This window comes from Urocampus carinirostris, chromosome 5, assembly GCF_059441175.1.
Source record: "Urocampus carinirostris isolate Australia breed hairy pipefish chromosome 5, RoL_Ucar_1.0, whole genome shotgun sequence".
Taxonomy (NCBI): Eukaryota; Metazoa; Chordata; class Actinopteri; order Syngnathiformes; family Syngnathidae; genus Urocampus; species Urocampus carinirostris.
The window spans coordinates 29,401,973-29,419,252 of record NC_142353.1 but is presented as its reverse complement, the minus strand read 5'-3'; the positions used below and the strand labels follow the sequence as shown (position 1 = coordinate 29,419,252).

General features: G+C 42.8%; 66 non-coding genes across 66 annotated transcripts; all 66 read right to left on the bottom strand.

Annotated features, from left to right (window-relative positions):
* Positions 1–248: 248 nt before the first annotated feature.
* trnai-aau (transfer RNA isoleucine (anticodon AAU)) lies at positions 249–322 on the bottom strand. Its single transcript has one exon. It is a non-coding gene; the product is annotated as a tRNA-Ile (tRNA).
* Positions 323–421: 99 nt separating this feature from the next.
* Positions 422–495, bottom strand: trnai-aau (transfer RNA isoleucine (anticodon AAU)). Its single transcript has one exon. It is a non-coding gene; the product is annotated as a tRNA-Ile (tRNA).
* Positions 496–594: 99 nt separating this feature from the next.
* On the bottom strand, positions 595–668 carry trnai-aau (transfer RNA isoleucine (anticodon AAU)). Its single transcript has one exon. It is a non-coding gene; the product is annotated as a tRNA-Ile (tRNA).
* A 99-nt stretch (positions 669–767) lies between these two features.
* On the bottom strand, positions 768–841 carry trnai-aau (transfer RNA isoleucine (anticodon AAU)). Its single transcript has one exon. It is a non-coding gene; the product is annotated as a tRNA-Ile (tRNA).
* Positions 842–940: 99 nt separating this feature from the next.
* Positions 941–1,013, bottom strand: trnai-aau (transfer RNA isoleucine (anticodon AAU)). The gene has a single exon. It is a non-coding gene; the product is annotated as a tRNA-Ile (tRNA).
* A 99-nt stretch (positions 1,014–1,112) lies between these two features.
* trnai-aau (transfer RNA isoleucine (anticodon AAU)) lies at positions 1,113–1,186 on the bottom strand. The gene has a single exon. It is a non-coding gene; the product is annotated as a tRNA-Ile (tRNA).
* A 99-nt stretch (positions 1,187–1,285) lies between these two features.
* Positions 1,286–1,359, bottom strand: trnai-aau (transfer RNA isoleucine (anticodon AAU)). Its single transcript has one exon. It is a non-coding gene; the product is annotated as a tRNA-Ile (tRNA).
* Positions 1,360–1,458: 99 nt separating this feature from the next.
* On the bottom strand, positions 1,459–1,532 carry trnai-aau (transfer RNA isoleucine (anticodon AAU)). Its single transcript has one exon. It is a non-coding gene; the product is annotated as a tRNA-Ile (tRNA).
* A 99-nt stretch (positions 1,533–1,631) lies between these two features.
* On the bottom strand, positions 1,632–1,705 carry trnai-aau (transfer RNA isoleucine (anticodon AAU)). Its single transcript has one exon. It is a non-coding gene; the product is annotated as a tRNA-Ile (tRNA).
* Positions 1,706–1,804: 99 nt separating this feature from the next.
* On the bottom strand, positions 1,805–1,878 carry trnai-aau (transfer RNA isoleucine (anticodon AAU)). The gene has a single exon. It is a non-coding gene; the product is annotated as a tRNA-Ile (tRNA).
* Positions 1,879–1,977: 99 nt separating this feature from the next.
* Positions 1,978–2,051, bottom strand: trnai-aau (transfer RNA isoleucine (anticodon AAU)). The gene has a single exon. It is a non-coding gene; the product is annotated as a tRNA-Ile (tRNA).
* A 272-nt stretch (positions 2,052–2,323) lies between these two features.
* Positions 2,324–2,397, bottom strand: trnai-aau (transfer RNA isoleucine (anticodon AAU)). The gene has a single exon. It is a non-coding gene; the product is annotated as a tRNA-Ile (tRNA).
* Positions 2,398–2,495: 98 nt separating this feature from the next.
* Positions 2,496–2,569, bottom strand: trnai-aau (transfer RNA isoleucine (anticodon AAU)). Its single transcript has one exon. It is a non-coding gene; the product is annotated as a tRNA-Ile (tRNA).
* A 272-nt stretch (positions 2,570–2,841) lies between these two features.
* trnai-aau (transfer RNA isoleucine (anticodon AAU)) lies at positions 2,842–2,915 on the bottom strand. The gene has a single exon. It is a non-coding gene; the product is annotated as a tRNA-Ile (tRNA).
* Positions 2,916–3,014: 99 nt separating this feature from the next.
* Positions 3,015–3,088, bottom strand: trnai-aau (transfer RNA isoleucine (anticodon AAU)). The gene has a single exon. It is a non-coding gene; the product is annotated as a tRNA-Ile (tRNA).
* A 272-nt stretch (positions 3,089–3,360) lies between these two features.
* On the bottom strand, positions 3,361–3,434 carry trnai-aau (transfer RNA isoleucine (anticodon AAU)). Its single transcript has one exon. It is a non-coding gene; the product is annotated as a tRNA-Ile (tRNA).
* Positions 3,435–3,533: 99 nt separating this feature from the next.
* On the bottom strand, positions 3,534–3,607 carry trnai-aau (transfer RNA isoleucine (anticodon AAU)). Its single transcript has one exon. It is a non-coding gene; the product is annotated as a tRNA-Ile (tRNA).
* A 99-nt stretch (positions 3,608–3,706) lies between these two features.
* trnai-aau (transfer RNA isoleucine (anticodon AAU)) lies at positions 3,707–3,780 on the bottom strand. Its single transcript has one exon. It is a non-coding gene; the product is annotated as a tRNA-Ile (tRNA).
* A 99-nt stretch (positions 3,781–3,879) lies between these two features.
* Positions 3,880–3,953, bottom strand: trnai-aau (transfer RNA isoleucine (anticodon AAU)). Its single transcript has one exon. It is a non-coding gene; the product is annotated as a tRNA-Ile (tRNA).
* Positions 3,954–4,052: 99 nt separating this feature from the next.
* Positions 4,053–4,126, bottom strand: trnai-aau (transfer RNA isoleucine (anticodon AAU)). The gene has a single exon. It is a non-coding gene; the product is annotated as a tRNA-Ile (tRNA).
* Positions 4,127–4,225: 99 nt separating this feature from the next.
* Positions 4,226–4,299, bottom strand: trnai-aau (transfer RNA isoleucine (anticodon AAU)). Its single transcript has one exon. It is a non-coding gene; the product is annotated as a tRNA-Ile (tRNA).
* A 272-nt stretch (positions 4,300–4,571) lies between these two features.
* trnai-aau (transfer RNA isoleucine (anticodon AAU)) lies at positions 4,572–4,645 on the bottom strand. The gene has a single exon. It is a non-coding gene; the product is annotated as a tRNA-Ile (tRNA).
* Positions 4,646–4,744: 99 nt separating this feature from the next.
* On the bottom strand, positions 4,745–4,818 carry trnai-aau (transfer RNA isoleucine (anticodon AAU)). Its single transcript has one exon. It is a non-coding gene; the product is annotated as a tRNA-Ile (tRNA).
* Positions 4,819–4,917: 99 nt separating this feature from the next.
* trnai-aau (transfer RNA isoleucine (anticodon AAU)) lies at positions 4,918–4,991 on the bottom strand. The gene has a single exon. It is a non-coding gene; the product is annotated as a tRNA-Ile (tRNA).
* Positions 4,992–5,090: 99 nt separating this feature from the next.
* trnai-aau (transfer RNA isoleucine (anticodon AAU)) lies at positions 5,091–5,164 on the bottom strand. Its single transcript has one exon. It is a non-coding gene; the product is annotated as a tRNA-Ile (tRNA).
* A 99-nt stretch (positions 5,165–5,263) lies between these two features.
* Positions 5,264–5,337, bottom strand: trnai-aau (transfer RNA isoleucine (anticodon AAU)). The gene has a single exon. It is a non-coding gene; the product is annotated as a tRNA-Ile (tRNA).
* A 99-nt stretch (positions 5,338–5,436) lies between these two features.
* On the bottom strand, positions 5,437–5,510 carry trnai-aau (transfer RNA isoleucine (anticodon AAU)). Its single transcript has one exon. It is a non-coding gene; the product is annotated as a tRNA-Ile (tRNA).
* A 272-nt stretch (positions 5,511–5,782) lies between these two features.
* Positions 5,783–5,856, bottom strand: trnai-aau (transfer RNA isoleucine (anticodon AAU)). Its single transcript has one exon. It is a non-coding gene; the product is annotated as a tRNA-Ile (tRNA).
* A 98-nt stretch (positions 5,857–5,954) lies between these two features.
* Positions 5,955–6,028, bottom strand: trnai-aau (transfer RNA isoleucine (anticodon AAU)). The gene has a single exon. It is a non-coding gene; the product is annotated as a tRNA-Ile (tRNA).
* A 99-nt stretch (positions 6,029–6,127) lies between these two features.
* trnaf-aaa (transfer RNA phenylalanine (anticodon AAA)) lies at positions 6,128–6,201 on the bottom strand. The gene has a single exon. It is a non-coding gene; the product is annotated as a tRNA-Phe (tRNA).
* A 99-nt stretch (positions 6,202–6,300) lies between these two features.
* On the bottom strand, positions 6,301–6,374 carry trnai-aau (transfer RNA isoleucine (anticodon AAU)). The gene has a single exon. It is a non-coding gene; the product is annotated as a tRNA-Ile (tRNA).
* A 272-nt stretch (positions 6,375–6,646) lies between these two features.
* On the bottom strand, positions 6,647–6,720 carry trnai-aau (transfer RNA isoleucine (anticodon AAU)). Its single transcript has one exon. It is a non-coding gene; the product is annotated as a tRNA-Ile (tRNA).
* A 99-nt stretch (positions 6,721–6,819) lies between these two features.
* trnai-aau (transfer RNA isoleucine (anticodon AAU)) lies at positions 6,820–6,893 on the bottom strand. The gene has a single exon. It is a non-coding gene; the product is annotated as a tRNA-Ile (tRNA).
* A 99-nt stretch (positions 6,894–6,992) lies between these two features.
* trnaf-aaa (transfer RNA phenylalanine (anticodon AAA)) lies at positions 6,993–7,066 on the bottom strand. The gene has a single exon. It is a non-coding gene; the product is annotated as a tRNA-Phe (tRNA).
* A 99-nt stretch (positions 7,067–7,165) lies between these two features.
* trnai-aau (transfer RNA isoleucine (anticodon AAU)) lies at positions 7,166–7,239 on the bottom strand. Its single transcript has one exon. It is a non-coding gene; the product is annotated as a tRNA-Ile (tRNA).
* A 99-nt stretch (positions 7,240–7,338) lies between these two features.
* trnai-aau (transfer RNA isoleucine (anticodon AAU)) lies at positions 7,339–7,412 on the bottom strand. Its single transcript has one exon. It is a non-coding gene; the product is annotated as a tRNA-Ile (tRNA).
* Positions 7,413–7,511: 99 nt separating this feature from the next.
* Positions 7,512–7,585, bottom strand: trnai-aau (transfer RNA isoleucine (anticodon AAU)). The gene has a single exon. It is a non-coding gene; the product is annotated as a tRNA-Ile (tRNA).
* A 99-nt stretch (positions 7,586–7,684) lies between these two features.
* On the bottom strand, positions 7,685–7,758 carry trnai-aau (transfer RNA isoleucine (anticodon AAU)). Its single transcript has one exon. It is a non-coding gene; the product is annotated as a tRNA-Ile (tRNA).
* A 99-nt stretch (positions 7,759–7,857) lies between these two features.
* trnai-aau (transfer RNA isoleucine (anticodon AAU)) lies at positions 7,858–7,931 on the bottom strand. The gene has a single exon. It is a non-coding gene; the product is annotated as a tRNA-Ile (tRNA).
* A 99-nt stretch (positions 7,932–8,030) lies between these two features.
* On the bottom strand, positions 8,031–8,104 carry trnai-aau (transfer RNA isoleucine (anticodon AAU)). Its single transcript has one exon. It is a non-coding gene; the product is annotated as a tRNA-Ile (tRNA).
* A 272-nt stretch (positions 8,105–8,376) lies between these two features.
* Positions 8,377–8,450, bottom strand: trnai-aau (transfer RNA isoleucine (anticodon AAU)). The gene has a single exon. It is a non-coding gene; the product is annotated as a tRNA-Ile (tRNA).
* Positions 8,451–8,549: 99 nt separating this feature from the next.
* trnai-aau (transfer RNA isoleucine (anticodon AAU)) lies at positions 8,550–8,623 on the bottom strand. The gene has a single exon. It is a non-coding gene; the product is annotated as a tRNA-Ile (tRNA).
* Positions 8,624–8,722: 99 nt separating this feature from the next.
* trnai-aau (transfer RNA isoleucine (anticodon AAU)) lies at positions 8,723–8,796 on the bottom strand. Its single transcript has one exon. It is a non-coding gene; the product is annotated as a tRNA-Ile (tRNA).
* A 98-nt stretch (positions 8,797–8,894) lies between these two features.
* trnai-aau (transfer RNA isoleucine (anticodon AAU)) lies at positions 8,895–8,968 on the bottom strand. The gene has a single exon. It is a non-coding gene; the product is annotated as a tRNA-Ile (tRNA).
* A 99-nt stretch (positions 8,969–9,067) lies between these two features.
* Positions 9,068–9,141, bottom strand: trnaf-aaa (transfer RNA phenylalanine (anticodon AAA)). Its single transcript has one exon. It is a non-coding gene; the product is annotated as a tRNA-Phe (tRNA).
* Positions 9,142–9,240: 99 nt separating this feature from the next.
* trnai-aau (transfer RNA isoleucine (anticodon AAU)) lies at positions 9,241–9,314 on the bottom strand. The gene has a single exon. It is a non-coding gene; the product is annotated as a tRNA-Ile (tRNA).
* A 99-nt stretch (positions 9,315–9,413) lies between these two features.
* On the bottom strand, positions 9,414–9,487 carry trnai-aau (transfer RNA isoleucine (anticodon AAU)). The gene has a single exon. It is a non-coding gene; the product is annotated as a tRNA-Ile (tRNA).
* A 99-nt stretch (positions 9,488–9,586) lies between these two features.
* Positions 9,587–9,660, bottom strand: trnai-aau (transfer RNA isoleucine (anticodon AAU)). The gene has a single exon. It is a non-coding gene; the product is annotated as a tRNA-Ile (tRNA).
* Positions 9,661–9,759: 99 nt separating this feature from the next.
* On the bottom strand, positions 9,760–9,833 carry trnai-aau (transfer RNA isoleucine (anticodon AAU)). Its single transcript has one exon. It is a non-coding gene; the product is annotated as a tRNA-Ile (tRNA).
* Positions 9,834–9,932: 99 nt separating this feature from the next.
* Positions 9,933–10,006, bottom strand: trnai-aau (transfer RNA isoleucine (anticodon AAU)). Its single transcript has one exon. It is a non-coding gene; the product is annotated as a tRNA-Ile (tRNA).
* Positions 10,007–10,278: 272 nt separating this feature from the next.
* Positions 10,279–10,352, bottom strand: trnai-aau (transfer RNA isoleucine (anticodon AAU)). The gene has a single exon. It is a non-coding gene; the product is annotated as a tRNA-Ile (tRNA).
* Positions 10,353–10,451: 99 nt separating this feature from the next.
* On the bottom strand, positions 10,452–10,525 carry trnai-aau (transfer RNA isoleucine (anticodon AAU)). The gene has a single exon. It is a non-coding gene; the product is annotated as a tRNA-Ile (tRNA).
* Positions 10,526–10,624: 99 nt separating this feature from the next.
* Positions 10,625–10,698, bottom strand: trnai-aau (transfer RNA isoleucine (anticodon AAU)). The gene has a single exon. It is a non-coding gene; the product is annotated as a tRNA-Ile (tRNA).
* Positions 10,699–10,797: 99 nt separating this feature from the next.
* On the bottom strand, positions 10,798–10,871 carry trnai-aau (transfer RNA isoleucine (anticodon AAU)). Its single transcript has one exon. It is a non-coding gene; the product is annotated as a tRNA-Ile (tRNA).
* A 99-nt stretch (positions 10,872–10,970) lies between these two features.
* On the bottom strand, positions 10,971–11,044 carry trnai-aau (transfer RNA isoleucine (anticodon AAU)). The gene has a single exon. It is a non-coding gene; the product is annotated as a tRNA-Ile (tRNA).
* A 99-nt stretch (positions 11,045–11,143) lies between these two features.
* trnai-aau (transfer RNA isoleucine (anticodon AAU)) lies at positions 11,144–11,217 on the bottom strand. The gene has a single exon. It is a non-coding gene; the product is annotated as a tRNA-Ile (tRNA).
* Positions 11,218–11,316: 99 nt separating this feature from the next.
* trnai-aau (transfer RNA isoleucine (anticodon AAU)) lies at positions 11,317–11,390 on the bottom strand. Its single transcript has one exon. It is a non-coding gene; the product is annotated as a tRNA-Ile (tRNA).
* A 99-nt stretch (positions 11,391–11,489) lies between these two features.
* On the bottom strand, positions 11,490–11,563 carry trnai-aau (transfer RNA isoleucine (anticodon AAU)). The gene has a single exon. It is a non-coding gene; the product is annotated as a tRNA-Ile (tRNA).
* A 99-nt stretch (positions 11,564–11,662) lies between these two features.
* Positions 11,663–11,736, bottom strand: trnai-aau (transfer RNA isoleucine (anticodon AAU)). Its single transcript has one exon. It is a non-coding gene; the product is annotated as a tRNA-Ile (tRNA).
* Positions 11,737–11,835: 99 nt separating this feature from the next.
* trnai-aau (transfer RNA isoleucine (anticodon AAU)) lies at positions 11,836–11,909 on the bottom strand. The gene has a single exon. It is a non-coding gene; the product is annotated as a tRNA-Ile (tRNA).
* A 99-nt stretch (positions 11,910–12,008) lies between these two features.
* On the bottom strand, positions 12,009–12,082 carry trnai-aau (transfer RNA isoleucine (anticodon AAU)). Its single transcript has one exon. It is a non-coding gene; the product is annotated as a tRNA-Ile (tRNA).
* A 99-nt stretch (positions 12,083–12,181) lies between these two features.
* Positions 12,182–12,255, bottom strand: trnai-aau (transfer RNA isoleucine (anticodon AAU)). The gene has a single exon. It is a non-coding gene; the product is annotated as a tRNA-Ile (tRNA).
* A 99-nt stretch (positions 12,256–12,354) lies between these two features.
* On the bottom strand, positions 12,355–12,428 carry trnaf-aaa (transfer RNA phenylalanine (anticodon AAA)). The gene has a single exon. It is a non-coding gene; the product is annotated as a tRNA-Phe (tRNA).
* A 99-nt stretch (positions 12,429–12,527) lies between these two features.
* trnai-aau (transfer RNA isoleucine (anticodon AAU)) lies at positions 12,528–12,601 on the bottom strand. The gene has a single exon. It is a non-coding gene; the product is annotated as a tRNA-Ile (tRNA).
* A 249-nt stretch (positions 12,602–12,850) lies between these two features.
* trnai-aau (transfer RNA isoleucine (anticodon AAU)) lies at positions 12,851–12,924 on the bottom strand. The gene has a single exon. It is a non-coding gene; the product is annotated as a tRNA-Ile (tRNA).
* A 272-nt stretch (positions 12,925–13,196) lies between these two features.
* trnai-aau (transfer RNA isoleucine (anticodon AAU)) lies at positions 13,197–13,270 on the bottom strand. Its single transcript has one exon. It is a non-coding gene; the product is annotated as a tRNA-Ile (tRNA).
* Positions 13,271–17,280: the final 4,010 nt, after the last annotated feature.

The window sequence follows — 17,280 nt, the reverse complement described above, 5'->3', positions numbered from 1 at the left end:
TGTTGAGAAATTTCTACTTTGTATAACATTAGCTACTTTTTCTCTCCAAATTTTTGACTTTCTAATATATTGCCGTGATCAGTGCAGTGATCGAAGAAGTGAACTTGGCGTTATTAGCACCACGCTCTAACAGACTGAGCCAACCGACCTGCGCTTTACTGGTTAAGGTCAATCAAAAAGGTAGAAAAGCAGACCAGAAGAGTCAGTTGAACTTTGAAAAGCCTTTTTGACTTTCTAAAATGATTTCATGGTCAGTACGGGGATCGGACCCGCGACCTTGGCGTTATTAGCACCACGCTCTAACCAACTGAGCTAACCGACCTGAGTATTACTGGTTAAGGTCAATCAAAAAGGTAGAAAAGCAGACCACAAGAGTCAGTTGAACTTGGAAAAGCCTTTTTGACTTTCTAAAATGATATCATGGTCAGTACGGGGATCGGACCCGCGACCTTGGCGTTATTAGCACCACGCTCTAACCAACTGAGCTAACCGACCTGAGTATTACTGGTTAAGGTCAATCAAAAAGGTAGAAAAGCAGACCACAAGAGTCAGTTGAACTTTGAAAAGCCTTTTTGACTTTCTAAAATGATTTCATGGTCAGTACGGGGATCGGACCCGCGACCTTGGCGTTATTAGCACCACGCTCTAACCAACTGAGCTAACCGACCTGAGTATTACTGGTTAAGGTCAATCAAAAAGGTAGAAAAGCAGACCAGAAGAGTCAGTTGAACTTTGAAAAGCCTTTTTGACTTTCTAAAATGATTTCATGGTCAGTACGGGGATCGGACCCGCGACCTTGGCGTTATTAGCACCACGCTCTAACCAACTGAGCTAACCGACCTGAGTATTACTGGTTAAGGTCAATCAAAAAGGTAGAAAAGCAGACCACAAGAGTCAGTTGAACTTTGAAAAGCCTTTTTGACTTTCTAAAATGATTTCATGGTCAGTACGGGGATCGGACCCGCGACCTTGGGTTATTAGCACCACGCTCTAACCAACTGAGCTAACCGACCTGAGTATTACTGGTTAAGGTCAATCAAAAAGGTAGAAAAGCAGACCACAAGAGTCAGTTGAACTTAGAAAAGCCTTTTTGACTTTCTAAAATGACTTCATGGTCAGTACGGGGATCGGACCCGCGACCTTGGCGTTATTAGCACCACGCTCTAACCAACTGAGCTAACCGATCTGAGTATTACTGGTTAAGGTCAATCAAAAAGGTAGAAAAGCAGAGCACAAGAGTCAGTTGAACTTGGAAAAGCCTTTTTGACTTTCTAAAATGACTTCATGGTCAGTACGGGGATCGGACCCGCGACCTTGGCGTTATTAGCACCACGCTCTAACCAACTGAGCTAACCGACCTGAGTATTACTGGTTAAGGTCAATCAAAAAGGTAGAAAAGCAGACCACAAGAGTCAGTTGAACTTGGAAAAGGCTTTTTGACTTTCTAAAATGATATCATGGTCAGTACGGGGATCGGACCCGCGACCTTGGCGTTATTAGCACCACGCTCTAACCAACTGAGCTAACCGACCTGAGTATTACTGGTTAAGGTCAATCAAAAAGGTAGAAAAGCAGACCACAAGAGTCAGTTAAACTTTGAAAAGCCTTTTTGACTTTCTAAAATGACTTCATGGTCAGTACGGGGATCGGACCCGCGACCTTGGCGTTATTAGCGCCACGCTCTAACCAACTGAGCTAACCGACCTGAGTATTATTGGTTAAGGTCAATCAAAAAGGTAGAAAAGCAGACCACAAGAGTCAGTTGAACTTGGAAAAGGCTTTTTGACTTTCTAAAATGACTTCATGGTCAGTACGGGGATCGGACCCGCGACCTTGGCGTTATTAGCACCACGCTCTAACCAACTGAGCTAAACAACCTGAGTATTACTGGTTAAGGTCAATCAAAAAGGTAGAAAAGCAGACCACAAGAGTCAGTTGAACTTGGAAAAGCCTTTTTGACTTTCTAAAATGACTTCATGGTCAGTACGGGGACCGGACCCGCGACCTTGGCGTTATTAGCACCACGCTCTAACCAACTGAGCTAACCGACCTGAGTATTACTGGTTAAGGTCAATCAAAAAGGTAGAAAAGCAGACCACAAGAGTCAGTTGAACTTTGAAAAGCCTTTTTGACTTTCTAAAATGATTTCATGGTTAGTACGGGGATCGGACCTGCGACCTTGGCGTTATTAGAACCACGCTCTAACCAACTGAGCTAACCGACCTGAGTATTACTGGTTAAGGTCAATCAAAAAGGTAGAAAAGCAGACCACAAGAGTCAGTTGAACTTGGAAAAGGCTTTTTGACTTTCTAAAATGATTTCATGGTCAGTACGGGGATCGGACCCGCGACCTTGGCGTTATTAGCACCACGCTCTAACCAACTGAGCTAACCGACCTGAGTATTACTGGTTAAGGTCAATAAAAAAGGTAGAAAAGCAGACCACAAGAGTCAGTTGAACTTGGAAAGGCTTTTTGACTTTCTAAAATGATTTCATGGTCAGTACGGGGATCGGACCCGCGACCTTGGCGTTATTAGCACCACGCTCTAACCAACTGAGCTAACCGACCTGAGTATTACTGGTTAAGGTCAATCAAAAAGGTAGAAAAGCAGACCACAAGAGTCAGTTGAACTTGGAAAAGCCTTTTCGACTTTCTAAAATGACTTCATGGTCAGTACAGGGATCGGACCCGCGACCATGGCGTTTTTAGCAACACGCTGTAACCAACTGAGCTAAATGACCTGCGTATTACTGGTTAAGGTCAATCAAAAAGGTATAAAAGCAGACCACAAGAGTCAGTTGAACTTGGAAAAGGCTTTTTGACTTTCTAAAATGATTTCATGGTCAGTACGGGGATCGGACCCGCGACCTTGGCGTTATTAGTACCACACTCTAACCAACTGAGCTAACCGACCTGCATATTACTGGTTAAGGTCAATCAAAAAGGTAGAAAAGCAGACCACAAGAGTCAGTTGAACTTGGAAAAGGCTTTTTGACTTTCTAAAATGATTTCATGGTCAGTACGGGGATCGGACCCGCGACCTTGGCGTTATTAGCACCACGCTCTAACCAACTGAGCTAACCGACCTGAGTATTACTGGTTAAGGTCAATCAAAAAGGTAGAAAAGCAGACCACAAGTGTCAGTTGAACTTGGAAAAGCCTTTTTGACTTTCTGAAATGATTTCATGGTCAGTACGGGGATCGGACCCACGACCTTGGCGTTACTTTCACCACGTTCTAACCAACTGAGCTAACCGACCTGCGTAATTCTGGTTAAGGTCAATCAAAAAGGTTTAAAAGCAGACCACAATAGTCAGTTGAACTTGGAAAAGCCTTTTCGACTTTCTAAAATGATTTCATGGTCAGTACGGGGATCGGACCCGCGACCTTGGCGTTATTAGCACCACGCTCTAACCAACTGAGCTAACCGACCTGCGTATTACAGGTTAAGGTCAATCAAAAAGGTAGAAAAGCAGACCACAAGAGTCAGTTGAACTTGGAAAAGCCTTTTTGACTTTCTAAAATGACTTCATGGTCAGTACGGGGATCGGACCCGCGACCTTGGCGTTATTAGCACCACGCTCTAACCAACTGAGCTAACCGACCTGAGTATTACTGGTTAAGGTCAATAAAAAAGGTAGAAAAGCAGACCACAAGAGTCAGTTGAACTTAGAAAAGCCTTTTTGACTTTCTAAAATGACTTCATGGTCAGTACGGGGATCGGACCCGCGACCTTGGCGTTATTAGCACCACGCTCTAACCAACTGAGCTAACCGATCTGAGTATTACTGGTTAAGGTCAATCAAAAAGGTAGAAAAGCAGAGCACAAGAGTCAGTTGAACTTGGAAAAGCCTTTTTGACTTTCTAAAATGACTTCATGGTCAGTACGGGGATCGGACCCGCGACCTTGGCGTTATTAGCACCACGCTCTAACCAACTGAGCTAACCGACCTGAGTATTACTGGTTAAGGTCAATCAAAAAGGTAGAAAAGCAGACCACAAGAGTCAGTTAAACTTTGAAAAGCCTTTTTGACTTTCTAAAATGATTTCATGGTCAGTACGGGGATCGGACCCGCGACCTTGGCGTTATTAGCACCACGCTCTAACCAACTGAGCTAACCGACCTGAGTATTATTGGTTAAGGTCAATCAAAAAGGTAGAAAAGCAGACCACAAGAGTCAGTTGAACTTGGAAAAGGCTTTTTGACTTTCTAAAATGACTTCATGGTCAGTACGGGGATCGGACCCGCGACCTTGGCGTTATTAGCACCACGCTCTAACCAACTGAGCTAACCGACCTGAGTATTACTGGTTAAGGTCAATCAAAAAGGTAGAAAAGCAGACCACAAGAGTCAGTTGAACTTTGAAAAGCCTTTTTGACTTTCTAAAATGATTTCATGGTTAGTACGGGGATCGGACCTGCGACCTTGGCGTTATTAGAACCACGCTCTAACCAACTGAGCTAACCGACCTGCGTAATTCTGGTTAAGGTCAATCAAAAAGGTTTAAAAGCAGACCACAATAGTCAGTTGAACTTGGAAAAGCCTTTTCGACTTTCTAAAATGATTTCATGGTCAGTACGGGGATCGGACCCGCGACCTTGGCGTTATTAGCACCACGCTCTAACCAACTGAGCTAACCGACCTGCGTATTACAGGTTAAGGTCAATCAAAAAGGTAGAAAAGCAGACCACAAGAGTCAGTTGAACTTGGAAAAGCCTTTTTGACTTTCTAAAATGACTTCATGGTCAGTACGGGGATCGGACCCGCGACCTTGGCGTTATTAGCACCACGCTCTAACCAACTGAGCTAACCGACCTGAGTATTACTGGTTAAGGTCAATAAAAAAGGTAGAAAAGCAGACCACAAGAGTCAGTTGAACTTAGAAAAGCCTTTTTGACTTTCTAAAATGACTTCATGGTCAGTACGGGGATCGGACCCGCGACCTTGGCGTTATTAGCACCACACTCTAACCAACTGAGCTAACCGATCTGAGTATTACTGGTTAAGGTCAATCAAAAAGGTAGAAAAGCAGAGCACAAGAGTCAGTTGAACTTGGAAAAGCCTTTTTGACTTTCTAAAATGACTTCATGGTCAGTACGGGGATCGGACCCGCGACCTTGGCGTTATTAGCACCACGCTCTAACCAACTGAGCTAACCGACCTGAGTATTACTGGTTAAGGTCAATCAAAAAGGTAGAAAAGCAGACCACAAGAGTCAGTTAAACTTTGAAAAGCCTTTTTGACTTTCTAAAATGATTTCATGGTCAGTACGGGGATCGGACCCGCGACCTTGGCGTTATTAGCACCACGCTCTAACCAACTGAGCTAACCGACCTGAGTATTATTGGTTAAGGTCAATCAAAAAGGTAGAAAAGCAGACCACAAGAGTCAGTTGAACTTGGAAAAGGCTTTTTGACTTTCTAAAATGACTTCATGGTCAGTACGGGGATCGGACCCGCGACCTTGGCGTTATTAGCACCACGCTCTAACCAACTGAGCTAACCGACCTGAGTATTACTGGTTAAGGTCAATCAAAAAGGTAGAAAAGCAGACCACAAGAGTCAGTTGAACTTTGAAAAGCCTTTTTGACTTTCTAAAATGATTTCATGGTTAGTACGGGGATCGGACCTGCGACCTTGGCGTTATTAGAACCACGCTCTAACCAACTGAGCTAACCGACCTGAGTATTACTGGTTAAGGTCAATCAAAAAGGTAGAAAAGCAGACCACAAGAGTCAGTTGAACTTGGAAAAGGCTTTTTGACTTTCTAAAATGATTTCATGGTCAGTACGGGGATCGGACCCGCGACCTTGGCGTTATTAGCACCACGCTCTAACCAACTGAGCTAACCGACCTGAGTATTACTGGTTAAGGTCAATAAAAAAGGTAGAAAAGCAGACCACAAGAGTCAGTTGAACTTGGAAAGGCTTTTTGACTTTCTAAAATGATTTCATGGTCAGTACGGGGATCGGACCCGCGACCTTGGCGTTATTAGCACCACGCTCTAACCAACTGAGCTAACCGACCTGAGTATTACTGGTTAAGGTCAATCAAAAAGGTAGAAAAGCAGACCACAAGAGTCAGTTGAACTTGGAAAAGCCTTTTCGACTTTCTAAAATGACTTCATGGTCAGTACGGGGATCGGACCCGCGACCTTGGCGTTTTTAGCAACACGCTGTAACCAACTGAGCTAACTGACCTGCGTATTACTGGTTAAGGTCAATCAAAAAGGTAGAAAAGCAGACCACAAGAGTCAGTTGAACTTGGAAAAGGCTTTTTGACTTTCTAAAATGATTTCATGGTCAGTACGGGGATCGGACCCGCGACCTTGGCGTTATTAGCACCACGCTCTAACCAACTGAGCTAACCGACCTGAGTATTACTGGTTAAGGTCAATCAAAAAGGTAGAAAAGCAGACCACAAGAGTCAGTTGAACTTGGAAAAGCCTTTTTGACTTTCTGAAATGATTTCATGGTCAGTACGGGGATCGGACCCACGACCTTGGCGTTACTTTCACCACGTTCTAACCAACTGAGCTAACCGACCTGCGTAATTCTGGTTAAGGTCAATCAAAAAGGTTTAAAAGCAGACCACAATAGTCAGTTGAACTTGGAAAAGCCTTTTCGACTTTCTAAAATGATTTCATGGTCAGTACGGGGATCGGACCCGCGACCTTGGCGTTATTAGCACCACGCTCTAACCAACTGAGCTAACCGACCTGCGTATTACAGGTTAAGGTCAATCAAAAAGGTAGAAAAGCAGACCACAAGAGTCAGTTGAACTTGGAAAAGCCTTTTTGACTTTCTAAAATGACTTCATGGTCAGTACGGGGATCGGACCCGCGACTTTGGCGTTATTAGCACCACGCTCTAACCAACTGAGCTAACCGACCTGAGTATTACTGGTTAAGGTCAATAAAAAAGGTAGAAAAGCAGACCACAAGAGTCAGTTGAACTTGGAAAAGCCTTTTTGACTTTCTAAAATGACTTCATGGTCAGTACGGGGATCGGACCCGCGACCTTGGCGTTTTTAGCAACACGCTCTAACCAACTGAGCTAACTGACTTGCGTATTACTGGTTAAGGTCAATCAAAAAGGTATAAAAGCAGACCACAAGAGTCAGTTGAACTTGGAAAAGGCTTTTTGACTTTCTAAAATGATTTCATGGTCAGTACGGGGATCGGACGCGCGACCTTGGCGTTATTAGTACCACGCTCTAACCAACTGAGCTAACCGACCTGCATATTACTGGTTAAGGTCAATCAAAAAGGTAGAAAAGCAGACCACAAGAGTCAGTTGAACTTGGAAAAGGCTTTTTGACTTTCTAAAATGATTTCATGGTCAGTACGGGGATCGGACCCGCGACCTTGGCGTTATTAGCACCACGCTCTAACCAACTGAGCTTACCGACCTGCATATTACTGGTTAAGGTCAATCAAAAAGGTAGAAAAGCAGACCACAAGAGTCAGTTGAACTTGGAAAAGCCTTTTTGACTTTCTAAAATGATTTCATGGTCAGTACGGGGATCGGACCCGCGATCTTGGCGTTATTAGCACCACTCTCTAACCAACTGAGCTAACCGACCTGAGTATTACTGGTTAAGGTCAATCAAAAAGGTAGAAAAGCAGACCACAAGAGTCAGTTGAACTTGGAAAAGGCCTTTTGACTTTCTAAAATGATTTCATGGTCAGTACGGGGATCGGACCCGCGACCTTGGTGTTATTAGCACCACGCTCTAACCAACTGAGCTAACCGACCTGAGTACTACTGGTTAAGGTCAATAAAAAAGGTAGAAAAGCAGACCACAAGAGTCAGTTGAACTTGGAAAAGGCTTTTTGACTTTCTAAAATGATTTCATGGTCAGTACGGGGATCGGACCCGCGACCTTGGCGTTATTAGTACCACACTCTAACCAACTGAGCTAACCGACCTGCATATTACTGGTTAAGGTCAATCAAAAAGGTAGAAAAGCAGACCACAAGAGTCAGTTGAACTTGGAAAAGGCTTTTTGACTTTCTAAAATGATTTCATGGTCAGTACGGGGATCGGACCCGCGACCTTGGCGTTATTAGCACCACGCTCTAACCAACTGAGCTAACCGACCTGAGTATTACTGGTTAAGGTCAATCAAAAAGGTAGAAAAGCAGACCACAAGAGTCAGTTGAATTTGGAAAAGCCTTTTTGACTTTCTGAAATGATTTCATGGTCAGTACGGGGGTCGGACCCACGACCTTGGCGTTACTTTCACCACGTTCTAACCAACTGAGCTAACCGACCTGCGTAATTCTGGTTAAGGTCAATCAAAAAGGTTTAAAAGCAGACCACAATAGTCAGTTGAACTTGGAAAAGCCTTTTCGACTTTCTAAAATGATTTCATGGTCAGTACGGGGATCGGACCCGCGACCTTGGCGTTATTAGCACCACGCTCTAACCAACTGAGCTAACCGACCTGAGTACTACTGGTTAAGGTCAATCAAAAAGGTAGAAAAGCAGACCACAAGAGTCAGTTGAACTTGGAAAAGGCTTTTTGACTTTCTAAAATGATTTCATGGTCAGTACGGGGATCGGACCCGCGACCTTGGCGTTATTAGTACCACACTCTAACCAACTGAGCTAACCGACCTGCATATTACTGGTTAAGGTCAATCAAAAAGGTAGAAAAGCAGACCACAAGAGTCAGTTGAACTTGGAAAAGCCTTTTTGACTTTCTAAAATGACTTCATGGTCAGTACGGGGATCGGACCCGCGACCTTGGCGTTATTAGCACCACGCTCTAACCAACTGAGCTAACCGACCTGAGTATTACTGGTTAAGGTCAATAAAAAAGGTAGAAAAGCAGACCACAAGAGTCAGTTGAACTTGGAAAGGCTTTTTGACTTTCTAAAATGATTTCATGGTCAGTACGGGGATCGGACCCGCGACCTTGGCGTTATTAGCACCACGCTCTAACCAACTGAGCTAACCGACCTGAGTATTACTGGTTAAGGTCAATCAAAAAGGTAGAAAAGCAGACCACAAGAGTCAGTTGAACTTGGAAAAGCCTTTTTGACTTTCTAAAATGACTTCATGGTCAGTACGGGGATCGGACCCGCGACCTTGGCGTTTTTAGCAACACGCTCTAACCAATTGAGCTAACTGACCTGCGTATTACTGGTTAAGGTCAATCAAAAAGGTATAAAAGCAGACCACAAGAGTCAGTTGAACTTGGAAAAGGCTTTTTGACTTTCTAAAATGATTTCATGGTCAGTACGGGGATCGGACCCGCGACCTTGGCGTTATTAGTACCACACTCTAACCAACTGAGCTAACCGACCTGCATATTACTGGTTAAGGTCAATCAAAAAGGTAGAAAAGCAGACCACAAGAGTCAGTTGAACTTGGAAAAGGCTTTTTGACTTTCTAAAATGATTTCATGGTCAGTACGGGGATCGGACCCGCGACCTTGGCGTTATTAGCACCACGCTCTAACCAACTGAGCTAACCGACCTGAGTATTACTGATTAAGGTCAATCAAAAAGGTAGAAAAGCAGACCACAAGAGTCAGTTGAACTTGGAAAAGCCTTTTTGACTTTCTAAAATGACTTCATGGTCAGTACGGGGATCGGACCCGCGACCTTGGCGTTATTAGCACCACGCTCTGACCAACTGAGCTAACCGACCTGAGTATTACTGGTTAAGGTCAATAAAAAAGGTAGAAAAGCAGACCACAAGAGTCAGTTGAAATTGGAAAAGGCTTTTTGACTTTCTAAAATGATTTCATGGTCAGTACGGGGATCGGACCCGCGACCTTGGCGTTATTAGCACCACGCTCTAAACAACTGAGCTAACCGACCTGAGTATTACTGGTTAAGGTCAATCAAAAAGGTAGAAAAGCAGACCACAAGAGTCAGTTAAACTTTGAAAAGCCTTTTTGACTTACTAAAACGATTTCATGGTCAGTACGGGGATCGGACCCGCGACCTTGGCGTTATTAGCACCACGCTCTAACCAACTGAGCTAACCGACCTGAGTATTAGTGGTTAAGGTCAATCAAAAAGGTAGAAAAGCAGACCACAAGAGTCAGTTGAACTTGGAAAAGCCTTTTTGACTTTCTGAAATGATTTCATGGTCAGTACGGGGATCGGACCCACAACCTCGGCGTTACTTTCACCACGTTCTAACCAACTGAGCTAACCGACCTGCGTATTACTGGTTAAGGTCAATCAAAAAGGTTTAAAAGCAGACCACAATAGTCAGTTGAACTTGGAAAAGCCTTTTCGACTTTCTAAAATGATTTCATGGTCAGTACGGGGATCGGACCCGCGACCTTGGCGTTATTAGCACCACGCTCTAACCAACTGAGCTAACCGACCTGCGTACTACTGGTTAAGGTCAATCAAAAAGGTAGAAAAGCAGACCACAAGAGTCAGTTGAAATTGGAAAAGGCTTTTTGACTTTCTAAAGTGATTTCATGGTCAGTACGGGGATCGGACCCGCGACCTTGACGTTATTAACACCACGCTCTAACCAACTGAGCTAACCGACCTGAGTATTAGTGGTTAAGGTCAATCAAAAAGGTAGAAAAGCAGACCATAAGAGTCAGTTGAACTTGGAAAAGGCTTTTTGACTTTCTAAAATGATTTCATGGTCAGTACGGGGATCGGACCCGCGACCTTGGCGTTATTAGCACCACGCTCTAACCAACTGAGCTAACCGCCCTCAGTATTACTGGTTAAGGTCAATCAAAAAGGTAGAAAAGCAGACCACAAGAGTCAGTTGAACTTGGAAAAGCCTTTTTGACTTTCTAAAAAGATTTCATGGTCAGTACGGGGATCGGACCCGCGACCTTGGCGTTATTAGCATCACGCTCTAACCAACTGAGCTAACCGACCTGAGTATTACTGGTTAAGGTCAATCAAAAAGGTAGAAAAGCAGACCACAAGAGTCAGTTGAACTTGGAAAAGGCTTTTTGACTTTCTAAAATGATTTCATGGTCAGTACAGGGATCGGACCCGCGACCTTGGCGTTATTAGCACCACGCTCTAACCAACTGAGCTAACCGACCTGAGTATTACTGGTTAAGGTCAATCAAAAAGGTAGAAAAGCAGACCACAAGAGTCAGTTGAACTTGGAAAAGCCTTTTTGACTTTCTAAAATGACTTCATGGTCAGTACGGGGATCGGACCCGCGACCTTGGCGTTATTAGTACCACACTCTAACCAACTGAGCTAACCGACCTGCATATTACTGGTTAAGGTCAATCAAAAAGGTAGAAAAGCAGACCACAAGAGTCAGTTGAACTTGGAAAAGGCTTTTTGACTTTCTAAAATGATTTCATGGTCAGTACGGGGATCGGACCCGCGACCTTGGCGTTATTAGCACCACGCTCTAACCAACTGAGCTAACCGACCTGAGTATTACTGGTTAAGGTCAATCAAAAAGGTAGAAAAGCAGACCACAAGAGTCAGTTAAACTTTGAAAAGCCTTTTTGACTTACTAAAATGATTTCATGGTCAGTACGGGGATCGGACCCGCGACCTTGGCGTTATTAGCACCACGCTCTAACCAACTGAGCTAACCGACCTGAGTATTAATGGTTAAGGTCAATCAAAAAGGTAGAAAAGCAGACCACAAGAGTCAGTTGAACTTGGAAAAGCCTTTTTGACTTTCTGAAATGATTTCATGGTCAGTACGGGGATCGGACCCACAACCTCGGCGTTATTAGCACCACGCTCTAACCAACTGAGCTAACCGACCCGCGTATTACTGGTTAAGGTCAATCAAAAAGGTAGAAAAGCAGACCACAAGAGTCAGTTGAACTTGGAAAAGGCTTTTCGACTTTCTAAAATGATTTCATGGTCAGTACGGGGATCGGACCCGCGACCTTGACGTTATTAACACCACGCTCTAACCAACTGAGCTAACCGACCTGAGTATTACTGGTTAAGGTCAATCCAAAAGGTAGAAAAGCAGACCACAAGAGTCAGTTGAACTTGGAAAAGGCTTTTTGACTTTCTAAAATGATTTCATGGTCAGTACGGGGATCGGACCCACGACCTTGGCGTTATTAGCACCACGCTCTAACCAACTGAGCTAACCGACCTCAGTATTACTGGTTAAGGTCAATCAAAAAGGTAGAAAAGCAGACCACAAGAGTCAGTTGAACTTGGAAAAGCCTTTTTGACTTTCTAAAAAGATTTCATGGTCAGTACGGGGATCGGACCCGCGACCTTGGCGTTATTAGCACCACGCTCTAACCAACTGAGCTAACCGACCTGAGTATTACTGGTTAAGGTCAATCAAAAAGGTAGAAAAGCAGACCACAAGAGTCAGTTGAACTTGGAAAAGCCTTTTTGACTTTCTAAAATGACTTCATGGTCAGTACGGGGATCGGACCCGCGACCTTGGCGTTTTTAGCAAAACGCTCTAACCAACTGAGCTAACCGACCTGCGTAATACTGGTTAAGGTCAATCAAAAAGGTAGAAAAGCAGACCACAAGAGTCAGTTGAACTTGGAAAAGGCTTTTTGACTTTCTAAAATGATTTCATGGTCAGTACAGGGATCGGACCCGTGACCTTGGCATTATTAGCACCAAGCTCTAACCAACTGAGCTAACCGACCTGCATATTACTGGTTAAGGTCAATCAAAAAGGTAGAAAAGCAGACCACAAGAGTCAGTTGAACTTGGAAAAGGCTTTTTGACTTTCTAAAATGATTTCATGGTCAGTACGGGGATCAGCACCACACTCTAACCAACTGAGCTAACCGACCTGAGTATTACTGGTTAAGGTCAATCAAGAAGGTAGAAAAGCAGACCACAAGAGTCAGTTGAACTTGGAAAAGCCTTTTCGACTTTCTAAAATGATTTCATGGTCAGTACGGGGATCGGACCCGCGACCTTGGCGTTATTAGCACCACGCTCTAACCAACTGAGCTAACCGACCTGCGTATTACTGGTTAAGGTCAATCAAAAAGGTAGAAAAGCAGACCACAAGAGTCAGTTGAACTTGGAAAAGCCTTTTTGACTTTCTAAAATGATTTCATGGTCAGTACGGGGATCAGACCCGCGACCTTAACGTTATTAGCAAGTCGCTCTAACCAACTGAGCAAACTGACCTGCGTATTACTGGTTAAGGTCAATCAAAAAGGTAGAAAAGCAGACCACAAGAGTCAGTTGAACTTGGAAAAGCCTTTTTGACTTTCTGAAATGATTTCATGGTCAGTACGGGGATCGGACCCACGTCCTTGACATTATTAGCACAACGCTCTAACCAACTGAGCTAACCGACCTACACTTTACCGTTCAAGGTCAATCAAAAAGGTAGAAAAGCAGACGACAAGCGTCAGTTGAACTTCTAAAAGCCTTTTTGACTTTCTAAAATGATTTCTTGGTCAGTAGGGGGATCGGACCCGCGACCTTGGCGTTATGAGAACCACGCTCTAACCAACTGAACTAACCGACCTGCACAAAATTGGTTAGGTCAATTAAAACGTAGAAAACAGAACACAAGAGTCAGTTGAACTTTTAAAAGCCTTTTTGACTTTCCAAAAATTTGTCATGGTCAGTACGGCAATATGACCCTCAACCTTGACGTCATTAGCACCATGCTCTAACCAACCGAGCTAACCGATCGGCACATATCTGGTTAAGGTCAATCAAAACGTAGAAAAGCAGACCACAAGAGTCGCACTTGTAAAAGCCATTTTTGCTTTCAAAAAAATTGTCATGTCAGTGCGGGGATCAGACCCGCGACCTTAAGCTACCAGATCTTGATATTGCAATCTAAGGTTCATCAAAACGTAGAAAAGCAGACCACAAGAGACATCCCCACCCTGTTCTGAAGAGTATTTACAACCGGTATCAATTATGCATCACTCTCCTCCTCCCATGGTCATTCATCCTACTTTTCAAACCAATTGATGGATCGGTGTGCTGTAGCACCTCCAACTCTTAGTCTGCACTTCTACCGGCAGAACAATTCAGTAATGGATGCTTTTGTCTCCTTTTCAAGCTGGCACTTAGTAGAAGATGCAAATAGCAGGTGGGGTGTCTTCGATCTCTCATGGGAAATACATTTGTGTGGTTGTGGTTCCATGCTCATGTTTATCCCCTGATGACAATCTGTCGACATCACTTGGACGCGCTTCTATTTACTCATCTGCGCCTCCTGATGAAGGCGCTTCTGCATTTGTTGATCCAGTATGCGTTTTTTTGTCAGGATGCTAACAGTTCATTTAGATTTTATCTGGAGCTCAGCAGAGTATTCGATCTGCTTCAGCAGCCTTAAATTATGTTTCACCGATTTTTTTCACACAGCGTCACAGAGTCACAGAGATGCTCAATGTGATGCTTTGACAGCAAAAGTAAATTATTTTTTATCAACTATAATGATGAGTTATAAGGATATGGACAAGTCACTTATTTTCAGTCACAGTTTTAGGCACGGACGAGGCTAGCATTCACTGTATTACTATACATAAAATAATTATTGACAACTCTGGCCTTCCAAATAACACACATACAATATTATTATATTATTCGTAACTTTGAAAATAGTCAAAGCCCACCATAGTTACGGTATCCAAGAATCACGAGCAGAGCAAATATAACTGACCTTACACATAGAAATAGATTCAGATTTGTAGAGTATGCATCCTTTTTTTGTTTTTCCTTCTAACAGACTTAATGAGTTTTAGTTATGTCAACTCATTCTTATTTCTTGGGGTATTTAATGCTATAAAAGAAGCAAGTTTTCTTTAGGTTTTCTTGCAGATAATTTTACAAGTTCATAATCTATGGAATAAACCCAGAATAAACCCATTCCAGAATTTTTAAGGCGTGTCCAGGGTTCTATTTCATGGTAATATAACAAATGAATGTGATGTCACAAAGCTCACCGTACCATATTCTCTCACTGACAACTAATCAACCCAACAGCAGCGTAAACTTTAATTTAATTAAAGAAAAAAAACTTACTTCGTAACAAATAACTATGTTCCGGTTCCCATCAATCCTCTGCATGTTGAGTTTATCGTAATGGCGCCCACATGCCTTTATCCATTTCAAACACTTCTCTGAATTAGTTTTTAGCTGATGAAAACGGACAAACCTCATCCCTACCAATCATTCCAGATACCTCTGTTCAACGTTACAAGTGCCCTCGACACATCGTCGAACCATTTTGCTACAAAACATTTTACTTACAAATGCTTCAGGTTACAAAGCTACTGCCAGAACAAAAAACATTCATAAGTAGAGGTACCACTGTACAAGCGTGTGGATTAGATGTGATACAAAAATGTCCGACCTGAATCAGCATCCACTGGCTGTCGTCTGCCTTACGTTCTGATGGGCTGAGAACAAAGTGCTGTTAAATCTATGAATTTGTTTAGCCTTGACCGTGATGGGCATCTTTTTACATTCGAGACGGGTGGAAAATAAACAGAGATGGAAAAAGAACGCGCAAAGCCATCCAGTGCCCAATTTAGAAAAAAAGAAAAGAAGATTAGGAAATTGTGGCAAAGTATAAAGGTATGCAATTAGTTCTTGATATGATTACAGATGCTCGGTATTAGAGGTAATCTCTTGGGCCCGGGCCTGTACCTGGGCTGAATTTTGAGCTAGGTTCGGGCTTAAAATATCAATCATTATGTCGGGCCTGGGTCAGGCCGAGCTTCTCTCTCTCTCGCTGTTTTTGTGTGGATAATCCGCACAGCATGCAGTTACTTTTACTCAAGTAATTATTTAGATGACTGCTTTTCACTACTATTTCACTATTTGCATCTTGTAATCTGCAGAAAATGATTTTCTTTCTAGTGCCATTTTGTTCAGTCCAATTTCGCTGCTCTTCCCCAAAATGCGCACTTCGGTGCTGCACTTTGAATGCACACTTGATTTGACGGACTCGGCCTCAAGTAAACCTGAAGCTGCGTACTTTAGCTGAAATGCACACTTTGGCGCCAATGTGAATCTGACGTAAAGCTTCCGGCTCACTCTGGGCTTGGTCCCTCAAATCAAGTTAATGGGTCGGGTTTGGGCTTGGATACCCGCATGCCAGGTTGGGCTGGGCTGGATTTTTCAGGCCCGATTGTACCTCCATTCAGTACCCATGTCATAAAATATGGGTTCATGTTAATTTCGTTGTATACATTTGTTGACCTTCTTGCTATTGTGCGTGTTATGCCTATACAATCCTAATTCGGTTTTCACCAAGCAAACACGCAATCTCATTTCACCTATAGATTGTAATTTGCTACAAAACTTACAAATTTAGTTATTATTTATTTCCATGATTTGAGTTAACGTTGGGCCCTGTCCTATTCAATGGAATGTTCATAAAATCAGGTCGTTTAAGTGACTAACATTTGCTATTTGCTACAATTCGGTTTCATGCTAGCCTACCCAGTCATAGTTAAAAGTAGGCCAAGCTTAGAATTTGAGACAGACCATAGTCAAGTAATAGTTTCACCTTGAAATAACAGGCTATAGTCCAATGAGTCAGGGTTGGGTAGGGTTACTTTAACTTGATTACTTTCAATTACTTTTGGATTACTCCGATACAAAATATGCTAATAAAAGACAAAATAAACTAAATATGAATAAAATTATGACTCACAACACAAAGCTTTCTCTCCTGGCTTTGATCTCTTTGATCTCCGGCAAAACTAACATAAAATGCGACAGAAACAAAATGAAAATAAATCCAAACAGCTTGCCAACATCGTTTTTGCCGTTCCATGTATTCCGTTACTCCCCAAGCCTGCACATTAATTAATTTTATTCATAATTAGTTTATTTTTACTTTTATTAGCATATTTGGTATTGGAGTAATCCAAAAGTAATTGAAAGTAATCAAGTTAAAGTAACCCAACCCTGCCGATGACAAACATTTAGCATGTAAGTAAGAGTTTAGCACCTGAGTAGGTCCTGATTTTTAACAACTGTCACATAATCCAATTTGAGTTAGTAATTTCAGATGTAAGAATATGTGGCTTGTTTGAAGTTTGAATACATGAGTGCTTTCAAAGTAGAACTAGAAAGCTGGGGTTGAGGTGGGAAATGTTAAGTCAAGTCAAGTCATGTTTATTTGTAAAGCCCTTAATCACAGTCATAAATGGCTGCACAGACCACAGATTACTGCAAACCACAGACTATTAGGACACCATCCCCTGATCTAAAACCTACATGAGGGCAAATGATACACAGATATTGTCAACATAAAATATAGGTTATTCATATGCTATAGCATAGAACTGTGTTTTAAGTTTAAATTTAAACATTTCCACTGAGGTTGCAGATC